Here is an 8,396-nt window from a genome sequence, read left to right on the forward strand (position 1 = left end):
GAGGGGCTGAACCATTCGGGGGCTCCTCAGCTACTGGTTCATAGTTCATGCGTTTCCACTAGTTTGGCTATTTGTCCCTGTGCTCTTTCTAATCATGGTCTTGTAGCTAGAGTTTTCCTGCCTGGCCCACAGTCAGGACAAATCTCTATCACCTGACAGTCCCACAGCCACACAAACAAGTAAACACGGAGACTTATATTGCTTACAAACTGTATGGCCGTGGCAGGCTTCTTGCTAACTGTTCTTACAGCTTAAATTAATCCTTTTATATTAAACTATACCTTGCCACATGGCTCGTGGCTTACCGGCATCTTCACATGCTGTTTGTCATTGTGGCGGCTGGCAGTGTTTCTCTGACTCAGCCTTCCACTTCCCAGCTTTATTCTCCTCCTTGTCCTGCCTACACTCCCTGCCTAGCCAATGGCCAATCAGTGTTTTATTTATTGACTAATCAGCAACACATTTGCCATACAGACCATCCCACAGCATGGTCTCAACAATTCTCACTCATACAATGCCTCCTCTTTTTTGCCTATTCGACTCCCGGAGCTCCACCTGGGTCATGGCCATGGATCTTCATTCACTTCCATCAGTCATAGATGAGAGTTCTACCATGACAGTTAGGATGTTTGGCCATCTGATCACCAGAGTAGGTCAGTTTGGGCTATCTCTCGACCATTGCCAGTAGTCTATTGTGGAGGTATCTTTGTGTATTTCTGGGGCCCTCTCTAGCACTTTGCTTCTTCCTATTCCCATGGGGTCTTCCTTTATTATGGTCACTTTTTCCTTGTTCTCCATCACTGTTCTTGACTTAGCAGGGTTCTCATGCTCCACTAAACTCTCCTTTCCTCAACCCTTGCCCTTCATTACCCCTCCTCATGTCAAGTTTGCTCATGTAGATCTCATCCATTTCTCTGTCATTGGGCAATCCCTGTGTCTTTCTCAGGGTCCTCCCTGGAGTTGTGAGTAGCAGTCTAGTCATTCTTTGTTTTATATCTAGTATCCACCTATGAGTGAGTACATACCATGTTTGTCTTTCTGAGTCTGGGTTATCTCACTCAAGATGATTTTTTCTAGATCCATCCATTTGCCTGCAAACCTCATGATGTCATTGTTTTTCTCTGCTGAGTAGTACTCCATTGAGTATATGTACCACATTTTATTTATCCATTCTTCAGTTGAAGGGCATCTAGGTTGTTTCCAGGTTCTTGCTTTTATAAATAATGCTGCTATGAACATAGCTGAGCATGTGCCATTGTGGTATGATTGAGAATTCCTAGGAATATGCCCAAGAGTGGTATAGCTGGATCTTGGGAAAGATTGATTCTTAATTTTCTAAGAAAGCTCCATATTGATTTCCAAATTGGCTGTGCAAGATTGCATTCCCACCAACAATGGAGGAGAGTTCCCCTTGTTCCACATCCTCTCTAGCATAAGCTGTTTCGGTGTTTTTGATCTTAGCCATTCTGACAGGTGTAAAATGGTATCTCAGAGTCATTTTGATTTGCATTTCGCTGATGATTAGGGATGTTGAGCAATTCCTTAAATGTCTTTCAGCCATTTGAGCTTCCTCTGTTGAGAATTCTCAGTGTAGCTCTACAGCCCATTTCTCATTTGGACGGTTGGGCATTTTGATGTCTAATTTCTTAAGTTCCTTATATATTCTGGATATCAGCCCTCTGTGAGATGTTGGGTTAGTGAACATCTTTTCCCATTGTGTACACTGTGGCTTTGTCATGTTGACCGTGTCCTTTGCTCTACAAAAGCTTCTCAGTTTCAAAAGGTCCCACTGATTGACTATTTCTCTCAGTGTCTCTGCTACTGTTGTTATATTTAAGAAGTGATCTCCTGTGCCAACGTGTTCAAGACTACTTCCTACTTTCTCTTCTATCAGGTTCAGAGTAGCTGGATTTATATTGAGGTCTTTGATTCACTTGAACTTAAGTTTTGTACACTGTGACAGATATGGATCTATTTGCAGCCATTTACATGTTGACATCCAGTTATGCCAGCACTATTTGTTAAAGATGCTTTCTTTTTTCCATTGTACAGTTTTGGCTACTTTGTCAAAAATTATATGTTCATAGATGTGCAGATTATTCTGAGTCTTCAATTTGATTCCATTGTTTCACATGTCTGTTTTTATGCTAGTACCAAGCTGTTTTTATTATTGTAGCTCTAAACAAGAGCTTGAGGTCAGGGATCGTGATGCCTCCCGAGGTTGTTTTATTATACAGGATTCTTTTGGCTATCCTGGGTTTTTTGTTTTTCCATATGAAGATGAGTATTGTTCTTTGATGGGGTTTCATTGAATCTGTAGACTGCTTTTGGTAAGATTGCCATTTTTACTATGTTAATCCTGCCTACCGATGAGCATGGGAGCTCTTTGCATTTTCTGACATCTTCTTCAATTTCTTTTTTCAGAGAATTAAAGTTCTTGCTATATAGGTCCTTCACTTGCTTAGTTAGAGTTACCCCAAGGTATTTTATATTATTTGTGGCTATTGTAAAGGGTGTTGTATCTCTGATTTCCTTCTCAGCCTGGTTGTCAATTGTGTATCTGCGTGCTACTGATTTTTTTGAGTTAATCTTTTATCCTGCTATGTTGCTGAAGGTGTTTATAAGCTGTGAGTTTCCTGGTCAAATTTTTGGGGTGACTCATGTATACTATCATGTCATCTGCAAATAGCGAAAGCTTGACTTCTTCCTTTCCAAGTTGTATCCCCTTGATCTCCTTATATTGTCTTATTGCTCTGGCTAGAACTTCAAGTACTACATTGCATAAGTATGGGGAGAGTTGACAGCCTTGTCTTGTTCCTGATTTTAGTGGAATTGCTTTGAGTTTCTCTCCATTTAATTTGGTGTTGGCTGCTGGCTTGCTGTAAATTGCCTTTATTATGTTTAGGTATGTTCCCTGTATTCTTGTTCTCTCCAAGACCTTTATCATGAAGGAGTGTTGGATTTTGTCAAATGCCTTTTCAGCATCTAGTGAGATGATCATGTGGTTTTTTTTTCTTTCAGTTTGTTTGTATGGTGTGTTACATTGGTGGAATTTCGTATGTTGAACCACTCTTGTAACCCTGGGATGAAGCCTACTTGATCATGATGGATAATTGTTTTGATGTGTTCTTGTAGTCTGCTTCCCTGTATTTTATTGAATACTTTTGCATCCATGTTCATGAGGGAGACTGTTCTGTAATTCTCTTTCTTTGTTGCATCTTTGTTTGGCTTAGGAATCAGGGTAATTGTAGCCTCATAGAAGGAGTTTGGTAATGTTCCTTCTGTTTCTATTGTGTGGAACACTTTAAAGATTATTGGCATTAACTCTTCTTTGAAGATCTGGTAGAATTCTGCACTGAAATCATCTGGTCCTGAGCTCTTTTTGGTTGCGAGACTTTTAATGAATGATTCTATTTCCTTTGGGGTTATTGGACTATTTAAATAGTTTATCTCATCTTGATTTAACTTAGGTTTGTGGTACCTATCCAAAAAATTATCCATTTTTTAGATTTTCCAGTTTTGTGGCGTAGAGGTTTTTTAAGTATTACCTGATGATTTTCTGGATTTCCTCAGTGTTATTTGTTACGTTCCCCTTTTCATTTCTCATTTTGTTAATTTGGATGCTCTCTCTCTACCTTTTGGTTAGTTTGGATAAGTGCTTGTCTATCTTGTTGATTTTCTCAAAGAACCAACACTTTGTTTCATTATTTTTTTGTATTGTTTTCTTTGTTTCTATTATATTGATTTCAGCTCTCAATTTGATTATTTCCTGGCATCTATTCCTCCTTTGTGAGGTTGCTTCTTCTTGTTCTAGAGCTTTCAGGTGTGCTGTTAAGTCACTAGTGTGAGATTTCTCCAATTTCTTTATGTGGGCATTTAGTGCCCTGAATTTTCCTCTTAGCACTGCTTTCATAGCATCCCATAAGTTTGGGCATGTGGTATATTCATTTTAGTTGATCTCTAGGAAGTCTCTTATTTTTTTCTTTATTTCTTCCTTAACCCATTGGTGATTTAGTTGAGCATTTTTCAGTTTCCATGAGATTTTAGGCTTTCTGTAGTTTTTATTGTTGTTGAAATCTAACTTTAAACCATGGTGGTCTTATAGAAAAGCAGGAGGTTATTCCACTTGTTTTGTATCTGTTGAGATTTGCTTTGTGGCCAAGTATGTGGTCAATTTAGAGAAGGTTCCATGGGGTGCTGAGAAGAAGGTATATTTTTTTTTTGTTAGGATAGAATGTTCTGTGGATATCAATTAAGTCCATTTGTGTCATAACATCAGTTAAGTCCTTTATTTCTCTGTTTAGTTTCAATTTTGTAGATCTGCCCAGTGGTGAAAGTTGGATGTTGAAGTCTCCCACTATTAATGTTTGGGGTTTCATATGTGGTTTAAGCTTTAGTAATGTTTTTTTTACATATGTGGGTGCCCTTGTGTTTGGGGCATAAGTGTTCAGAATTGAAACTTCATCTTGGTGGATCTTTCCTGTGATGAGTATGTAATGCCCTTCTTGATCCTTTTGATTGATTTTAGTTTGAATCAATTTTGCTGGATATTAGGGATGGCTACACCCACTTGCTTCTTAAGACCATTTGATTGGAAAATCTTTTCCCAGCCATTTATTCTTTGTGTCTAGTTAATTCTGTCTAGTCCTGAGGGCTATATTTATTACAAGTTGACCACAAATTTAACATCTGCTTTATAAATACAAAATGCATGCCGTATGATACTATAGCTTCCTTAAATCTCCTTAAATATAACATTTCCCTTGGAGTCCAGTTAGCTTTCACATGAGCTTTTGGCAGTACCTGTAAGGTTGCTGAGTTTGGTTGTTTGAAAACAGGCTGTCTAGCCGGGCAGTGGTGGCACACGCCTTTAATCCCAGCACTCTGGGAGGCAGAGCCAGGCAGATCTCTGTGAGTTCAAGGCCAGCCTGGACTACCAAGTGAGTTCTAGGAAAGGAGCAAAGCTACACAGAGAAACCCTGTCTTGAAAAACAAAAAAGAAAAAAGAAAACAGGCTGTCTCTCTGTAACTGTGTAATTCAATCCTGATATAATTTAACCTGTAAAGTCTAAATAAAAAGGTTCAAATCTTAATGCAAACTATATACAATAAGAATGATTATCAAGTATTGTTCAGGAAAAACAAAGAGTAATAATTTAAACAAAACTGGAATTACAACCAACAAGAATAATATCAAGCAAGAAAGACATGCTAAATGTCAAGAACATGGTTAAATGCCAAATTACAGAGATTACTCCTATAGCTGTTTTGTCTTCAAGATTCTAACTTGAGTACTAATATGTTGTAGCTATGATATGAGAAGATTTTAACCACAACTGTCTAGTCTTCAACTCTATCAAAGACCAGAGAAGAAACATAAAATACCAGAGAAAACAAAAAAATGCAATCAAGCATTTTCTGAAATTCTTGTGAGAATAGACAGAAACAGCTGGCAGCCTGGACAGTCACCTAAAGTTCCTTGGCATCATTATGGCAACCAATTTGTCTACAGACTTAGAATATCGGACAGACCATTTTCAGAAGCAGGAATTTTTAAAGACAATCTTACCCTGTCTTGGCAAAGTTCAGTAGTCACTTTTCCTTGTTTTTCTTAACTTGATAGTGGTCTTAGTTTTTAAGATATGGATGACAGGTGAAGAGCTCATACATGATGAGTGGGAAACAGAGCCAGGAACCCCTGAAGGTGACTCTCTTCTTTGCTGCCTTTTATTCCGTTCAGATCCACAGTACTGAATTGACTCAGCACACTAGAGTGGTGATCTTTCCCTTGCATCTCAGGTAATTCTACTTGGAAATACACTTCCAAATGCATCTAACCACTAAGATAAGCAAAATCAGAAAGAATAGGTCCCACTTATTTCCTTCTTGGCCTGTTGGATTAAGGACATCAGGAGCTCAAAGTGGCTTGGGAGAAGTCTGAGCTTCCACATCAATGAAATGTTTGTTCTGGCTCCAAACAGGAGCACTGCCCCCACCTGACCACTCACACTGGAATCAAAACTTCCAGGCCAGAAAAACTTAAAATCATGGAAACAGATAACAATTTTTTTCCCAAGATGTCACTAGGGGTGATAGTGATTGATTGGTTTCTTTTCTATTTCCTTTTCTAACACCTGGTGCCTACATCCTAGTCAGGGCTATGGAGAAAAATACTTCCTGGTAAATCCTATCCCATGTTGTCCATTCCACAGAGGAAGTGGCCCAATGTAGTCATCCTGTCATGAAGTAGTTGGGTGGCCAGGCTGAGGAAACGGTGATACCGCCGGGCAGATTTGGCATTTAGCAGCAGCTGTAATCAGGTTAAAAGTGAAGACAAATTTTGTGGGCATTTACAGGGACAAAATGATCTTCACATTCTTTGCTCCTTTGCAGATCTGTCCAAATACTTCTTCCCCAAATGTCTTTCTAATATTTCTTTCTTTTTTGTGTTTTTATTTTTTTCTTCTCTCATACAATCCCATCTGAACATAGTCTCCCCTCCCTCCACTCCACATATATGCACTACTCCTCTGTTTCCCTTCAGAAAAGCACAGGTCTCCAGGGCATATCAAATGAACACAAGATAACAAAATAAAATAATAGTAGGCACAAACACTCTTATCAGGGCTGGAGGAGCCAGCCCAGAAGGAATAAAAGGTTCCAAGATCAGACAAATAGTTCTGAGACTCTCCATACTTCTGCTGCTAGGACTTCCACAAAACCCATGAGCTAAACAAGCACAGTGTGTACACAGAGGACTTAGTACAGACCCATGAATGCTCTGTGATTCCCTCTTCAGTCTCTGTGAACCTCCATGGACCCTGTTTAGTTGAATCTCTGTGCTCCCTTTACATGATATCTTTGATTCACCCTACAGTCATGCCTTTTCTTCCTTGAGGTTCCCTGAGCTCTATCTAATGTTTGGCTGTGGACTTCAGTATCTGCTCTCATCAGATGCTGGAGAAAGCCTAACTGATGTCGATTGGGCTAGGCATCAAACTATGAGTATAACAGAATTTCATTAGGGATCATTTCACTGAATTTTGTGTGTGTGTAGGAGTAAGGACTCAGCACAAACTTCCACAGCTGAGCAGAGCTGGATAGACTAAAATAGGATTCTTCAAACAGAAACACCACCAGAATCCACTAACTGATTTTAAAATTTTTATTCATTTGATATTTTATTTGGGTAAGTACTGTCTACAGAGATGGATGTGCCCGTGGAGATGAGGAGGACTGAAAAAGGGTCCTCTGCAAGAGCAATAATTGCTATTGCAACTGACTCATCTCTCCAGTCCCACACACAGAGTTTAGAGAAAAAGTCTTCATTCTTTTATCCTTCTCTTGTAAGCAAACATTCATTTTTGTTTGGTCCTTTGCTGAGCCCTTGGTCATATGTTCTTCTCAGTCCAATCCAGACAGGTTTCTCCGAAGAAGCCCTCTTGGGATGTCCATGGGGCCAGCAACAAAATTGAATTGCAGTTTCCAGTTCATGAGACAAATTATCAAACCACAAAATATGCCAGAGTCCAGTCTCTACCTCTCTCTAACTGTCCATTCAACACATTAACAGGTGTATTAAAGCTTGAACCACCATCTCACTTTCCCTAGTTTCACTGAAAATACTCCACAAATCCCATAGTCTACCCAGGTGTCATTGGTAACAACACTGACTGCTTCTTGGAGACAAGTATAGGTCATAGCTGACCAGGTTCTAGGATCGCTTCATGCGTTTGAGTGGGGGTTCCAGGAAAGTATCCTGTGCAGAAGACAGGGAGCCATATGCTTCAGCCACCAAGTGGGGGTATGAACCCTCCATTATCTTCCAGCCTGGGGTCTCAGAGACCTCAGAAACATGAGCTGTAATGAAATCCAGTGCCAGGGTTTTCAGGTGCCATGAGCTGTGAAGGTCAGCCAGGAAGAGAGTGTGGGCAGCATTCTCCACAGAGAGCTCCCTGCAGAGGGCATCCTCACACATGACCTTCAAACGCTCCAGGCCATACTTGTCAGCAGCTGCCATTATGGCAGCTGCCATGCTGTCCAGGTCTGGTGCCTTCCTAGTGTAAATGAAGTCCTTCATTGTCTTAATGACTTGCGGCTCCAGGTCATGAATCTCAACACGGCTACTTTTGCTCTCCTTCATGTCATGTTGAAACATGGCTCTGAAAACTGGAGAGTGAGCTGATAAGATGGCCTTGTGTGCCTGAAATTCCTGGCCAGCTACCACCAGGCAGCAGTCTGTGAAGTGGGAATTCTCCCACAGCTCTCCTAGCTCATCTACCAATGTGCAGCTTGGAACCTGCATCCCTGCCATTGTGTTCTGGTCAGAGATGCTGAAGGAGTCCTGGACCTTGCTCACCTTGCAGAGAAGGATGAACCCATCGTCTGCGAGAAAC

Source organism: Peromyscus eremicus, chromosome 6, assembly GCF_949786415.1.
Source record: "Peromyscus eremicus chromosome 6, PerEre_H2_v1, whole genome shotgun sequence".
NCBI lineage: Eukaryota > Metazoa > Chordata > Mammalia > Rodentia > Cricetidae > Peromyscus > Peromyscus eremicus.